We start from the raw sequence: 14,557 nt of genomic DNA, 5'->3' as shown, positions 1-14,557 counted from the left end.
CAAAGGGAGAGAAGCAGAAACAGGCCAGTGTGTCTATATTTCTGTCAAGGGTACACCCTCAAAAACCTAACTTCCTTCCAATAGGTCCCAGTTCCTAGAGTTTCCAACATCTCAGTTGTGCCACAAGTTGGAGACTAAGCCTTCCACATGGGGCATTTGTAGAATATCCAAGTTTCCATTATAGAGATTTCTTCTATGCAAACCTTTAAAATAAGTACGACACGTTGAAACATTTCTTTTTTAATATTTTATTATTTTTATTTTATGTGTATGAGTGTATTGCCTGCACCTTCAGGTGCAATGCCTGTGGAGATCAGAAAAGGGCATCAAATTCCCTTGGAACTGGAATTATGTATGATTGGTTGTTAGCCACTATGTGGGTGCTGAGAATTAAACCTGGGTCCTCTGGAAGAGCAGTCAGTGCTCTTAACTGCTGAGCCATCTCTCCAGCTTTACAACAAGGTACTTGTCAAGGCATAGAGTTGAGGGCCGGCACCTCTACCAGCCAGCTGTGTGACCTTTGCCAAATCACTCACCTAAGATGTAAACAGAAGGGCTCCCCAAGATGTTGCTTTAATCCTGGCCAGCTATCAGAGTTCTCACATTAGAAAAGATGGGACCTCCACTGCATTCTTTACATCTTTGAGTGCTGTTTCCTTGTGTACAACAAGAGGAAAACAAATTGGTCTTTCTGAATATAACTAACTTTTATGATACCGAATTAAGAGTTTACTATTAATAGGAACCTGGCTAGAGGGCAAAGATGAAAAGAAAGCAGTGGTAATTTTACTGAAAAATGGCATTTTACAAGTCAATGGGTAAGAAAAAGAAAGATTTTTAGGCTTCTAGTCAATTTGGATTGCAAGTAACTCATGAGAACACTGCTTAGAACTTCAAAAACCATTGACTACAGTCAGAGTGTATCACAGTCTGTCATTCAAAGCACCCAGCCCAAAGGAAATGAAGGGCAGGAGGGGAGAATAACAGAGAAACAGGGCAGTTGGGCTACAGGTGGTTTGTAAATAGTGAGACGGCAAAGGAGAAAAAGGAATATCTGCTCCTGGTTTATAGACAATAACTAGGATGAAGCAAGAGATAAAGTAGTGATCAATTCATTTTACCTCTTATAAGTATATAATTTTACCACTTTCCAACTTTTTATTGTTTTGTGTTTTTGCAACAAAGATCTCACTATATAACCCAAGCTGGCCTGGAACATCTATATAACCCAGGCTAGCCTTGAACTTGAATCTTCGGCATTAGCCTCGCTTCTACAAAGCCTACCCCACAGGCAGCTTTTGCCCTTTTGTAAACCCAGTGCTTCTACAAGTTTCCATCTCAAAAGCTGCTGCTATTACAATTCCATGAAAGCTTACATGACATGGGTTAGTCTTTATCCCTTAATTCTGTATCAACTAAAACTGTAAAAAGACAATAAATATTAGCTATGCAGGACATATGTCAGTGCTTCTGGCAATTACATTAACTAATGCAGAACAGCTCAATCTTGTGATGATATCCTTATTTATAAAGTGAAACAGCTATGTCTCAGAAAATGTGGATATGCTCTAATGTAAATAAGGCATGATAAGTAATCACAAAAACTGATCTTTACTTTTGTAACTGATGTCAAGGAGCCAATGATCTTCTTCTCTTAAAGGGAATAAAACAACAAACAAGATTAGACCATCTGCTGTCATTCTAATCACAGCTGGATTCCAAGGAGACTGACTGGAGAATGCTTACCCTGCCAGCCCACCTTTGCCTGTGGTTAAAACAGTTGAACATCGGTGGGTGAAATCCTAAGCACAGACATGTTTTATTTGAATGACAAAGTATTTTAATTTTTTTAAGTAAACACTTAAAAATAAGTGAGTTCTTAAGTGACTTCTCTTCTAAAAGTGAGCAGTCTGCAGTGATGAACCCCATGCCCGTTATCTTCTCTCTCCCCTTGTGCTCTCCTTAAACACACTGCTCCATTTCACGTATTTAGATTTCCTGCTTGGCCCCTTGAGATAGGGGTTCTCTACTCCTGCTGGAAGAATTTAGGTCACAAGACTGGAAACTTCTTTGTTTGGCTTTCCATTATTTATAGTACAGTTTAAAAGGGTTTCCTGCTTCTGAATTTTTGTTTTAGCCATCAGTATAATATGGCCGACTCAACAGAAATAGACTACAAAGATAGTCTTTAAATATATACTGGTGATATAAATAAGAACAGTGAGAGGAGTGAAAGAACTGTCATTGAAAAATAAAGACACAAATTTAAGGGGGAAAGTGAGAAATACTGCCAGGATTCAGTTCAGAACCCATTAAAAATGAATCTATGATTCCAGGCCAGCTGGGTCTACAGTCCCTCCATGTCTCAAAAAGACAAAAAAAAAAAAAAGAAAAAGAATCTATGAACCAGGGATGGAATTATTGGGCCCTGGGTTTAATCTGCAGCAACACACACACACACACACACGCACACACACACACACACACACACACACACACACACACATATACACACACAGTCTAAAGTTTAAGAGAACCTGAATATCATTAAGCTTTCAACTGTGAATAGTTGATTTGCTGGTGAATTACAAAATAAAACAATAATATGCATATATATTAAATACATATATACATCTGCCTTATTTTGTGCATATATATTTATAAACTGAATGCATCCCTAACTAATAAACCAGTTAAAGGCTAGAAAGATATTTACCAAACCTGAAGTCTGCAATTGTAGATTAGAAGTTTTTAAACTTAGAATCACTTCAGAAGTTTTAAAAAAATCTACTCTAAAGATTTAGATTTACCTGGTATGGGGTATAACCTAGACATTCAGATTTTGGGGTTTTTTTTGTTTTTTTTTTTCTTTGCTTGTTTTTTAGTTCCTCGTGTGTATCTAAAATGTGACTAATAAGCCCAGTATGGTGGCATACATCTTTAATCCCAGCACTTGGGAAGAAGCAGGAGGATCAGGAGTTTGAGGTCTTCTTCAGCATTATTCAAGGTCTGCCCGGGCTACATGAGACCCTGTCTCTATGAACAAATAAGTAAAATACAACAAAATTTTAAAGCACTGCTATAGACATTGCTTTGGCTATCATTGAATATTAGGACTAGTGCCCCTTTAAAAAACTATCATTTGGGCCAATGAGTTGGCTCAGCAAGTAAGGGTGTTTGCCGCCAAGCCTGAATATCTAAGTTCAAGACACTGGATCCACATAGTGGAAGGACAGGACTGGCTCCCACAAGTTGCCCTATGACCTCCACATATATGCCCACATGCTCACACAAAATAAATAAATTTTTAAAATAAATAATAAGTAGAATCCAATTATGTATATATTCCCACATTATTGAAAAATGCACCTTTTCATTGAAGTATGAATTTGAGAGAATATGGGGCTGCAGGACAATTCTTTCTACCCCAAAGGAAAATATTAACTTATCAAAAGAGCTTTACAATCTTAATGAATTTGAGTAAGTTATTTCCTGAACTGGGCCTTGATTTGTTCATTTGGAAAATGGGGATAATAATTCCTACCTAAAGGATTGTTCTATAGATTAAATGAGATAACATATATAAAGTCATAGTTGGTTCTTAGTAACTGGAAACTACTTTTTTCATATATCTGATAATCAGTGATCACAGTTTTTCCTTAAAGACATAGCTAATACTTACAACTCCTAGTGATTTTTCTCTTTCCTTATATTACCCAGGATTCCAATTTCACAGTGTCCTATACTGTCAAGTGCCAAATAATTAAATTTTGGTCAACATCACACACAAGACCATAAGATTATATCACTTGGTGGCATTTTACTCATGTTGGTATAAATATACATTAATGTTCACACATTGATTCAGTTAACTAAGGTCTCATTTTCAAAACATACCCCCATCATTAAGCAACACACAACTGCATTTATTCAGTGAACTGTGGTCTTACTGGATAGACAAGAATTATTTGAGGAAAGGAGATTAAACAGACCATTTACCAGCAGTGATGAAAGCTGCTCCCTTCTCTCACCACTTAATGCCACAGATGAGGTTGAGAGACCTAATCCTGAAGCTGTTAGCAGAAACTAGAGATGAATTTTAAAAGGATATCTAGAAAAAGTAAAGGATTAACATTAGAAGGGGGCTGTGAAATAACATTTTCCTTTTTAACTAAAGCAAGCATATTTTGTACATTTGTTTTCTATTTCGGCTATAACAAATCACTCAGCTTAACGCAAATTTGTCATTGTACAGTTCTGTATGTTAGAAGTCTGACATGAATCCCAGAGGACTAATATCAAGGAGACAGGCTGCATTCCTTTCCAGGCTCTGGAAGATACCGTTTCCTGGCCATCCAGTCTTCTCAAGTCTACCCTAACTCTTGGCTCCCCTCACACATCTGCAAAGCTAACAATGTCAAGCTGATTCCTCAGGCTACCAGCTCACTCTGTAGGTCCCTTTTCCAGTCAGGAAAGTAACCCCTTGAACTGCTTTTTTTTTTTTTTTTTCCTTTCTCTTCTACTTTGAAAGACCCTTGTGGTTACAATGGAAACTTGAAGTTCTTTCCCTGCTTCAGTGTGAGTGAATGGCAAATTTATTCCATCTGCTCCCTTAATTCCCCTTTGTCACATGACCTAACATAGTCACATAGCAATGTAAAGTGTAAAAACAACAATGTAAACACTAGTCAAAGTAGGCTGCCAATCACACAGCAGACTATGAAGCATTTTAACTCTGTTCAGTCACGACTACTCAGACCATATCCTATACGCCAATCTAATAAATCCCCTTTTGATATGCATTCATTCTATCAGTTCTGTTCCTCTTGAGAACCCTGACACCATCCATTTTGATGATTTAAAATAGTGGAGAAGAAAAGGGCACATGTGATGACAGACATCTGTAATCCCAGCACTTGGGAGGCTGAGACTGGAGGACTACCACAAGTTCAAGATGCCACCTAGGTCTGTAAAATAATACTCTGTATCGGGCTGGAGAAATGGCTCAGCAGTTAAGAGCACTTGCAGAGGACCAAGTTTTGGTTCCCAGCACCAACTCCAGTTCCAGGGGACCTGACCCTCTCTTCTGATCTCTGTAGGCATTGCATGATATTGGTGCACTTACATACATGCAGGCAATACACTTATACACATAAAATTAAAAAAAATAAATATTTTAAAAAGACTGTATCAATAAGATAAACAACTAATAAAACTAATTGTAAATATCTGGTTCATTTTCAGTTTCCCAGCTCTGTCCTAAGAAGCAAGATTTTACTTCATAGACATCATGCTGGACAGCTTCATTTGTCAATTTGACACACCTGGGTAGAAGGAACCTAGATTAAGTAATTTCCTTCATTGGGTTGGCCTATGGTCATGTCTGTTGAGCATTTTATTGATTGTTGAGTTATGTGGGATGGCCCAGCCCACTGTGGACAGTGCCACCCCTGGGCAGGTGGTCCTATGTTGTATAAGAAAGCAGGCTGAGCACAAGATAGAGCAGTAAGCCAGTAAGCAACGGTACCTCCACGGTCTGTGCTACAGTCCCTGCTCTGAGCTCTTACCCTGGCTCCCCTCAGTGATGATCTGTAAGATGAAATAAACTCTTTCCTCCCCGAGTTGGTTTTGGTCAGTGTTTTTATCACAGCAATAGAAGGAAACCAGAACAGACATTAAATATATATGCATGTGTATGTATGTGTGTGTGTGTATATATATATATATATATATAGGCATATGTGTATATATGTTTGTGTGTATATATTACATATTATATATGGGAAATACATTTATAAAACCCAACTTAACTGGTCTTTTCATAGTGGGCATTGTAGTCCCTTATTCTGACCTGATTTTAGGTTTTTCCCCTGTATTTGCTCATTTATTCTGCCAAAATCTTTGTGTACCTAATATATTCTATGCCTTATGCAATACACTGTACACTAGGCTGTATGCTAAAGATGAATGCGACAAACGATCCTGACCTCCAAAGAGCACCAAGTCTATCTTGAAAACAGACAATAGTCAGGCATAGAGCAGCAAACTGATTAGGATGTATTTAATCACTCATCCAAAAGTATGTTCCAGACACCACAGTACGTGGTAGGGATATAGGAGAGAACACAAAAAGGTACTGTTCCTGTCCGTGTGGCGAATACCCATTTAATTGTGGGGACAAGTCATCACCATAAGCGACAAAGATATAAGGTGAATGCTATACAATTTAGAACTATTTTCATTCCCAATGGCTCAAATATCACTGACACTTACATACGCCAAAGGTGACAGGGGTTGTTAACTCATGTAGTTTAAAAGCAAAGGGCCAGTTGCAGCCTGGGCTGGTATAGAACGTCAATGTTACCAACACCTGGTTCCTCTCATTTTAGCCCTACTTACCTTCCTTTGGGTTCATTCACATGATCAAATTTTGAGACTTTCCTTCTAACTGCTTGAGTGTGACCCTTAGTGCAAAACAAATCACATTCCATTTCTTATCTTCTCCTCCCTAGGACGATGTGGTGCTGAGTAGGCAGGATCCTCACTGGAGCTGGGTTAGAACCAATTCCAGGAGAAGCCAGGCAAGGGGGTCAGTCCCTAGAAGAAAGTAGGATACCTTATAAAAGAAACATGAATGGCCAGGTATGGTGGCGCATGCCTTTAATCCCAGCGCTCAGAAGGCAGAGGCAAGCAGATCTCTGTGAGTTCAAGTTCAGCCTGGGCTACATAGCAAGTTCCAGGCCAGCTGGAGCTACAGGGAGGCCCTGTCTCAATAAGACAAAACAACAACAACAACAACAAAAGAAACAGGATTGGACATGGGCCACCAAACACACTAGTCATCCAATGCAACGCCCCTGAGAAACAATCTGTGCCATGTTCTGGAGACAAATACAGCAACAAAATTCTACTAACGTAATTTCTGTTCTTCATGATGCCTCTCGAGGACAGTCAAAAGGGACTCAGTGACCACAGACACACCTAGCTGTTCTCATTCCTTTTCCTCTCACTCTCAATATCCTACATGGCCCATAGTTGCCCCAACATCTGCCTGCACATATACTTCAGGCCCTACCCACATTCTAACCCTAACTCACATCTCTGTTACTCAACCCTTAGTTAATGTGCCTCAGCTCTCCTTGTCTGGGTCATTATTCTTTCCCCCCTAGTACCATCCTCCCCCAGGTTCTAGGTTTTTCTGCTTCTCAAGTTTTCCCTCTATGAATTTACTCAGCCTACATAATGAAGTCCATCAATTTTCCTAAATGGTGGTGGTAGGAGGAACCCAGAGGCAGGAAACTAGACTGTTTCAACCTGCGCAGGTGATAAATGCACTTAGAATGTCTTCTCTTTTTATCTCTGTCATCTAATCATGTTGCACAATCTATAATTTCAAAACGTGATAAGAATCTGAGATGCAGATGAAGCTAAGGAGCAGGCATTGGCTGGTTTTTGAACTACGATGTAAAGGATAGGGATGGGGATGTAGTTGGGTAGTGCAGCACTTGCCTAGCATGTGCTGAGAAAAGAAAGTAAAGAGAGAATGGAAAATGTCTAGATGAGATGGACTTGAGGGTAAGAAACTGTTCTGGGAAGAAGATGCAACATTAATAAACCCCGAGCCTGGTAGAAGGCAGGAACTGCAAAGGAACAAGTGGATTCAGATTCTGAATGAGGTGGCTGGGCACAGACAAGTCTGCTTTGGGGGTAAACCCCAAGCAGTGGGCTGCAAAAGAGCAGACATCACCCCACAAAGCAAGTGGCTGGCCCAAAAGTTCTACAGAGTTTCTTTGAACCCCGGGAGGACAAATGAAAGGTTCTGGTAATGCTGTTTGTAAGCCTCAGCATTGTAAGACTGAATCGTGATTGCACAAATCCCTTTTGAACCTGCCTGGGTTGTTACGCTATAGCAACCTGAATTATATAAGTGTTCTGTGAAGAAAGAAATGGAAAGTGCCTTCAGCAGAGTGGCTCTTGGCTGAACTTGCCAAACATCTTTCTGTGGTGTGCTTAAGTCAGAAAAGGAATCACTGCCAGGAGCACTTTATTGTTGTAATCATGATTAGTTCAAGTTTCTAATCTGCTATACAACTTTCCAAGGGAAATTTAATGGAGATCGGAGATCAAAGTCAACTTGTTAACTTGTTTGCGAGTTCAGGCCGATCATCTATCCGAATCATTTAAGGCCTTGTCTTGCTATCCGTTTTTGGTGTGGTTCATCTGTTCTTTGTTCCCTTTTTCATGTTTTCTGCCTTCTTTTGGATTAGGGAAATACATAATTCATTTTATTCCTTTGATGGCCCATTAGCTATAACTATTTGTGTTTTGTTCTAGTGGTTGCTTTTGGGCTTATTCTATGCATCCTTAACTTACTACAATCTACCTTAAATGATAATGCATCACTACACATGTAGTATAAAAACCGCACAACAGGCCCTTTCTTCTCCCACCTGGAGGTCTTTGTGTGATTATTTTCAGACATCTTATTTTACAATCTGCATTTATATTACATTATAAACTTATTCTAGAATACATTTTATACATTTTCAGTGCCTTCTTAAACAGCCAAATATCATTGAAGCAGATTTTTAAAACATTTCATTTACTACTTTATTTTTATGAGTGTATTGCCTGCATGTGTGTAAGGGCACCTGTGTCATGCAGTGCCTGAGGAGGTCAGAAGAAGGTGTTAGATTTCCCTGGAACTGGAGTTACAGATGATTGTTAGCTGCCATGTGGGTGCTGGGAATCAAACCCAGTCCTCTGCAGGAGCAGCTAGTACTCTTAACTGTTGAGCCATCTCTCCAGTCCCCTGAAGCAGAGTTTTAAAAATATTTTACTTATTATTTCTATGTGCATTAGTGATTTGCCTGCATGTATGTAAGTACAACATGTATGTGCAGTGACAGTGGAAGCCAGAAGGTGGTGTCAGATCCCCTGCAAGTGGAGTTACGGGTGGTTGTTAGTCTCCATGTTGGTGCTGGGAAGCAAACTTGGGTCCTCTGCAAGGGCAACCAGTGCTCTTAACCACTAAGCCATCTTTCCAGTCCCCAGATATTTTTAACATGAACAGGGCTCTTCATTCCTTTTGTAAGTACAGAAGTCTGCTTAGTATCATTTGCCATTGGAAGGAAGAGATTATTTTGTCATTACTTTTAGTTCAAGTCTGATCTGATGAATCATTTCTACTTTCATGTATATAAAAGAAACTTCACCTTCATTTTTATAAGCAGCTTTTCTGGGGTTTTTTTTTTTTTTTGGTCTTTTTTGAAGCAGGGTCTCCCTGTAGCCCCAGCTGCCCTGGAACTCACTATGTAGACTAGGCTGGCCTTGAACTCACAGAGATCCACCTGCCTCTGCCTCCCAAGTGCTGGGACTACAGGCATGCACCACCACGCCCGGCTATTCTGAGTTTTGAAATCTAAGTTGATACTTTTTTTTTTTAAACATCCAGCACTTTAAAGATATCACTCCATTATCTAGTCTCTTATGTTGCTTCTGACAAAAAGGCTGTTACCATCCTTACTCTTTCTCTCTCTGTATATCCCACAGTGGATTATCCTCCAGCTGGTTTTAATAATTTTTCATTGTCACTAGCTTAAACGACTTGATTGTTGTGCCTTGGTGTGGTTCTTATGTTTCTTGTTCATAGAGTTTAATGATTTAGTTTTCATGCCATTTGGAAAATTTCTTCTAGTCATTGTTTATTTAAATATTCTTCCTGACCCACTTCTTTGAGGGCTCTGCATGCACTAGGTCATTTAGAACTGTCCTGCAGATCACTGGTGCTCTGCTCATCTTTCCTGTCTTTCTTCATCTGTGTTTCATTTAGGGAGTTTCCGCTGCTTTATCTTTGTTTATCTTTCATCCTGCAGAGTTTAGTAGATTAGATTTTCATTTCTAAAAGTTTCATTTGGATTTTTTATATTTCCCATGTATCCACTTAACATGCTTGATCATTTCTCTCTCCTCTCATATAAACATGTGGAAAATGGCTATCACTGTTTAGTAATTTACCTCATTTATGGATCCATTTCTGTTTATTCACTTTTACCTCATTATGGGATTTATCTTCCTGGTACATTTTTATTTGATTCCAATTGCAGTGAATTTTCCTCTCAATATTCTTGAACTTTGTTCTGGGATGTAGGTGTGCCATTTGGAAATGGTTTGATCTTTTCAAGACCTGCTCATTTTAAGCTTAACTAAGATTAAAGAAGCACCAGGCATGGTGGTTTAGGCCTTTAATCCCAGCAGAGGCAGGCAGATCTCTGTGAGACTGAGGCCAGCCTGGGATGGTCTACATAGAGAATTCCAGGCCAGCAGAGGCCACATAGTGATATTTGTCTCAAGCAAAACAAAACAAAAACAAAAAACAAACAACAGATTAGAGAAGCCTTTGGTTGAGGGTTGATTTTGTCCACTACTAAAGCAATGCATCAGAGTATTTCATCTTTGCTCGATGGATTAGAATCATGGGTCACAACCCTGTATAATATCACATAACTGAATGTGAGGGTCATGAAAAATATGGCACCAGCAAAACATTCCTGAAAGCTAAACAATAAAAATAAATCTAATCACATGCATAATGAATCTGAGGTGTTGCTGTGTGACACTATTCCTGGGGAGTTGTGAACAAGCATCTACTCACCCCAGATAGAGAACCAATGACAAGCAAAGTAAGGATACCACCAAAATCCAACTTGTGAATCAATGAATTTTATTGGGGTTATTTACATGAATATGGGTAAGGAGTGAGTTACAGAGGTAGAAACGACTCAAAGACAGCTGTATCACCAAAATGCACCCCAGTGTGGATGACAGCTCACAAAAGCAGAAAACCTGGAGCTCACTGCACAACCTGCAGACAGCTCAACAAGTTAAAAGAGTTTTGCTATTCTGTCGCTGTGATAAAACACTGGCCAAAAGCAACTTTTGAAGGAAAGGGTTTATTCCAGCTTATACAATTCATCCCTGAGGGAAGTCAGGGTAGTTGCTCAAGGCACAAATCTGGAGGTAAGAACTCAAGCAGAGACCATGGAGGAAAGCTGCATACTGATGCTCCCTTGGTTTGCTTGGTTACCTTTCTTATACAGCCCAGACTCACTTGCCTAGGGATGGCCCCACCCACAGTAGACTAGGTCCTCCCATATCAATCAGTGATCAAGAAAATGCCCCACAGACAGGCCCATAGGCCAATCTGACAGAAGGAATTCCTCAGTTGAAGTTCCCTTCTTCCCAGGTATGTCTAGGTTTGTGTCAAGTTGACAAAAACTAATTATTGCAAAGAGTGCTCTAACATCAAGAAATACTAGACAGCAATACAAGTAAAAATTGACAATAGTGAGCTAGGTATGGTAGCACACACCTTTAATCCCAGCACTCCAGAGGCAGAGGCAGGCAGAACTCTGTGAGTTCGAGACTCTGTCTCAAAAAGACCGAAAAAAAAAAAAAATGACAAAAGCAAGGGGGCCTGACTGCTAACTATCTATCTAACTAACTAACTAACTAGCTAACTAACTGGTTAACTGACATAACCTGAGGTTGACCTTTTGTAAGTCTGCATTTGAAGCATTCTCTGTATATGGAATGGCTTTTCCCTTCTGTTACCTATTGATGTCCTAACTCTTTAAAGCTCATTTGAAGCACCACATCTTCACTTCAGTCCCAAGATATCTACATACCTTATGCTCAGAATTGATCTCCTCTATAGTATATGTCGGAAATTCCCATTCCAACTTTACTATCAGCGTTCACAGGTAGACTTCATACAGCAGCAGCCTGTCCTTAGGTGAAGACTTCTTCCCAACCCGGGGAGGACCACTCTAACCATTTGCATAGCAGGCAGAGAACTCTCTAAGCCCACCCTGGTGACATGCTTCCTCCAGGAAGGCCACGCCTTCTAAAATCTCACCTCAGCCTGATGGATCTACATGTAACCTGATGGAAGATACTCTGATATACATGTGGAAGGCAGGTGAGCAATATAAAGTGATGACCACAGTCACAGAGAGCAGATCTCTGTTAACTAAAGTAGAAGCTTGTCAGGCTCTGGCATAGCAGATAATAAGAGTCAGGCATGGGTAGCTGTACCATCCCAAGGTTGGACAACATCATTTGCTTTCTTATTCACGGTAATTCTGCTATTTGCCACTAAGAACCTTGTTGAATGCATGTGACCCCATGTCCTGTCCCAAAACACATGGCCATAATATTATATAGTTGGTGTATAATTGATTGAGCTGTAGGATTTTAGAGCTAAGTAGAACCTTAGCAATAAACTAGTTAGGAAAATTAAACTTGAATTAAAAATTCACCCAAGTTTCCATAAATACTGGCAGAGGCAAGAACACATATGGTCTTCTTATTCTGGCTCTGTATAAGGAATTTATAACATTCTATGTCCAATGAGGAAGGAGGTGGGCCAAATGGCCGCCTGGCTATGCTCCAGTTATACTTTGACATTTTTTGTTAATATAACATGTTCATCCGTCATCTGGCTGCCTTAAGTCTAAAAAGATAGAACGTGTTGCCTTTTTAAATGAATCTTCATCACTTTTGCATCCACCTTATCTTCTACCTCCTCAGGACAGGCCCCATTTCCAGAATTCCTTCCCTAACTGAAGATGATCTAGATTGCTTATTGTGGCCAGGACTTTCTTAGCTTTCTTCACCATAGCCCATCATGTGGAGGTCTCCTTGGGCTAGAAAGGTCTATGCTTGGTTTTCAAGAAGACTTTCTCCCAAGAAACTAGCAGTCCATAAGGCCTTCACGTTAAGGAACTTTTTATGCTTCTCTAGTATGACATCAAAGAACTATTGTTGAAAGGATTTAAGAATGGAAAGAATGTGATATCAGATCCAGATTGGATTTAAATTCTGGTTCTGCCACTTACTTGCTGGGTTACTTGGATATTATTCAATCTCCATGAGTCTCATTTTTCTCATGCAAAATAGATGATATTAAACTTGCAAGGCTGTTGGGTGGACCAGAAAAAAAATTCCTACAATGTTTGAAATGCACGAAAAACCCCACAACATTTAATTAATAGTTATTCCATTTGATGTGAAGAACAGCAAATGATATATATTTTGACTCTTTCTCATTTATGAGTTTACAGATGAACTTGGATGTAAAAGGGTTCCAAGATAGCACAATGCCCTTTCTCAGGGGACCCAGGTTTGCTCTGTTAAATATGACTTCCTGTTACAGAGCAATTTTCTCCTAAACTCATCAAGACACAGGAAGTTCTAAAGGAAACTTGTTCAGACCTCTGGAAATCCTAAATTGAGGCTGATTAAGATTCAAGAAGTAAACAACTCAGGAATCTCAGAAAGGCCCTGAAACTGACCAGATGCACAAAGCTCTTCTCTCCCTAAGGATGCAGACCAACCAAGCAGCCTAGAAGATACTCTCTGGCTTGTCCAGCTGCCTGCAAGTCATACACTGAGCTTGGGGATTCCACTTTCATGAGTCATCACCCACACTGGAGGGGGGCTTTCAATAGTGCAGCTGCCTTTAAATCATTCATATGCCTGCAAGTAATCCCTCACCCATCCTCAGTGGTTTACCAAGTTGGACTTTGGTGATGTCCTTACCTTGCTCTATTATTGGTTTGCTATCTGGGCAAGCAGACGTTTGTTCACACTCCCCCCTCCCCCCCCATAACATTTCCCCAAATCTTTGTGTTAGAAGGAGCATGCCCGATGGAAACTTAATGCCCAATGCAACAGTTGACAAGTGCAACTTTTAATAGAATATGTCTTGAGGGTGGTGTTCTTAACAATTAAAGCTATTATCTAGGAGTAAGTTAGTTATTGCAAAAGCAGATTCCTGATTTAAAAAAAAGAAAGATGGAGCTCAAGTTAGGCTCTCTTCCCTTCTCTGTCTCTCATGACCCTTCTCTTGTCCTTCTGCCTTCTGCAGATAGAGACCCCTTGACTTTGGACTTCAGCCACTAGATCTGTGAGAAATAAGTCTATTCTTTATAAATCACCATGTCTTGGGGATTCTGCTATAAAAGGACAAAATGGACTAGGACAGCTCATAGCCACCTCTTCAGAGGTCAGTGGTGTTGGTCCCGCTGCGTTAACTCCAAGTTGCATAAATGAAGTGAGCTGTAAGGACAAGTGATCAAAAGCTTGGATCTTTCAACACATAACATTTAAAATTGGATATGGAACTTAAATACCTCCACACTCTTTTTGGAACACTGTAGGTCAATAATGTTTAAAGTAAAATTTAAACCTATACTCTTTATAAGCATATAATTGTACAATTTATAGAAGCCTTTTTTAAGCATTAACCTTTTTCCTATAGCTCAACACTTTTCTTATGAGGTGTGAGTTACAGAAACATTACAGGTTTTATTTTCTTTTACAAGGAAAGGTTCATTTTACTTTACAAATGACTTTCAATCCCATATGTGAGAAATGCACAAAAACCCTTGCAGGCATATGTCATAAATAATAAAATACCTATAAAGTATAGCATTGTATATTGTTTTCAAAGTCTAGTTAACTTTCCCTACATCTTTTCCCCAAGAAACTTAAA

Source organism: Nannospalax galili, unplaced genomic scaffold (genome assembly GCF_000622305.1).
Source record: "Nannospalax galili isolate Female #2095 unplaced genomic scaffold, S.galili_v1.0 scaffold390, whole genome shotgun sequence".
NCBI lineage: Eukaryota > Metazoa > Chordata > Mammalia > Rodentia > Spalacidae > Nannospalax > Nannospalax galili.
This window is presented reverse-complemented; position numbering follows the sequence as displayed.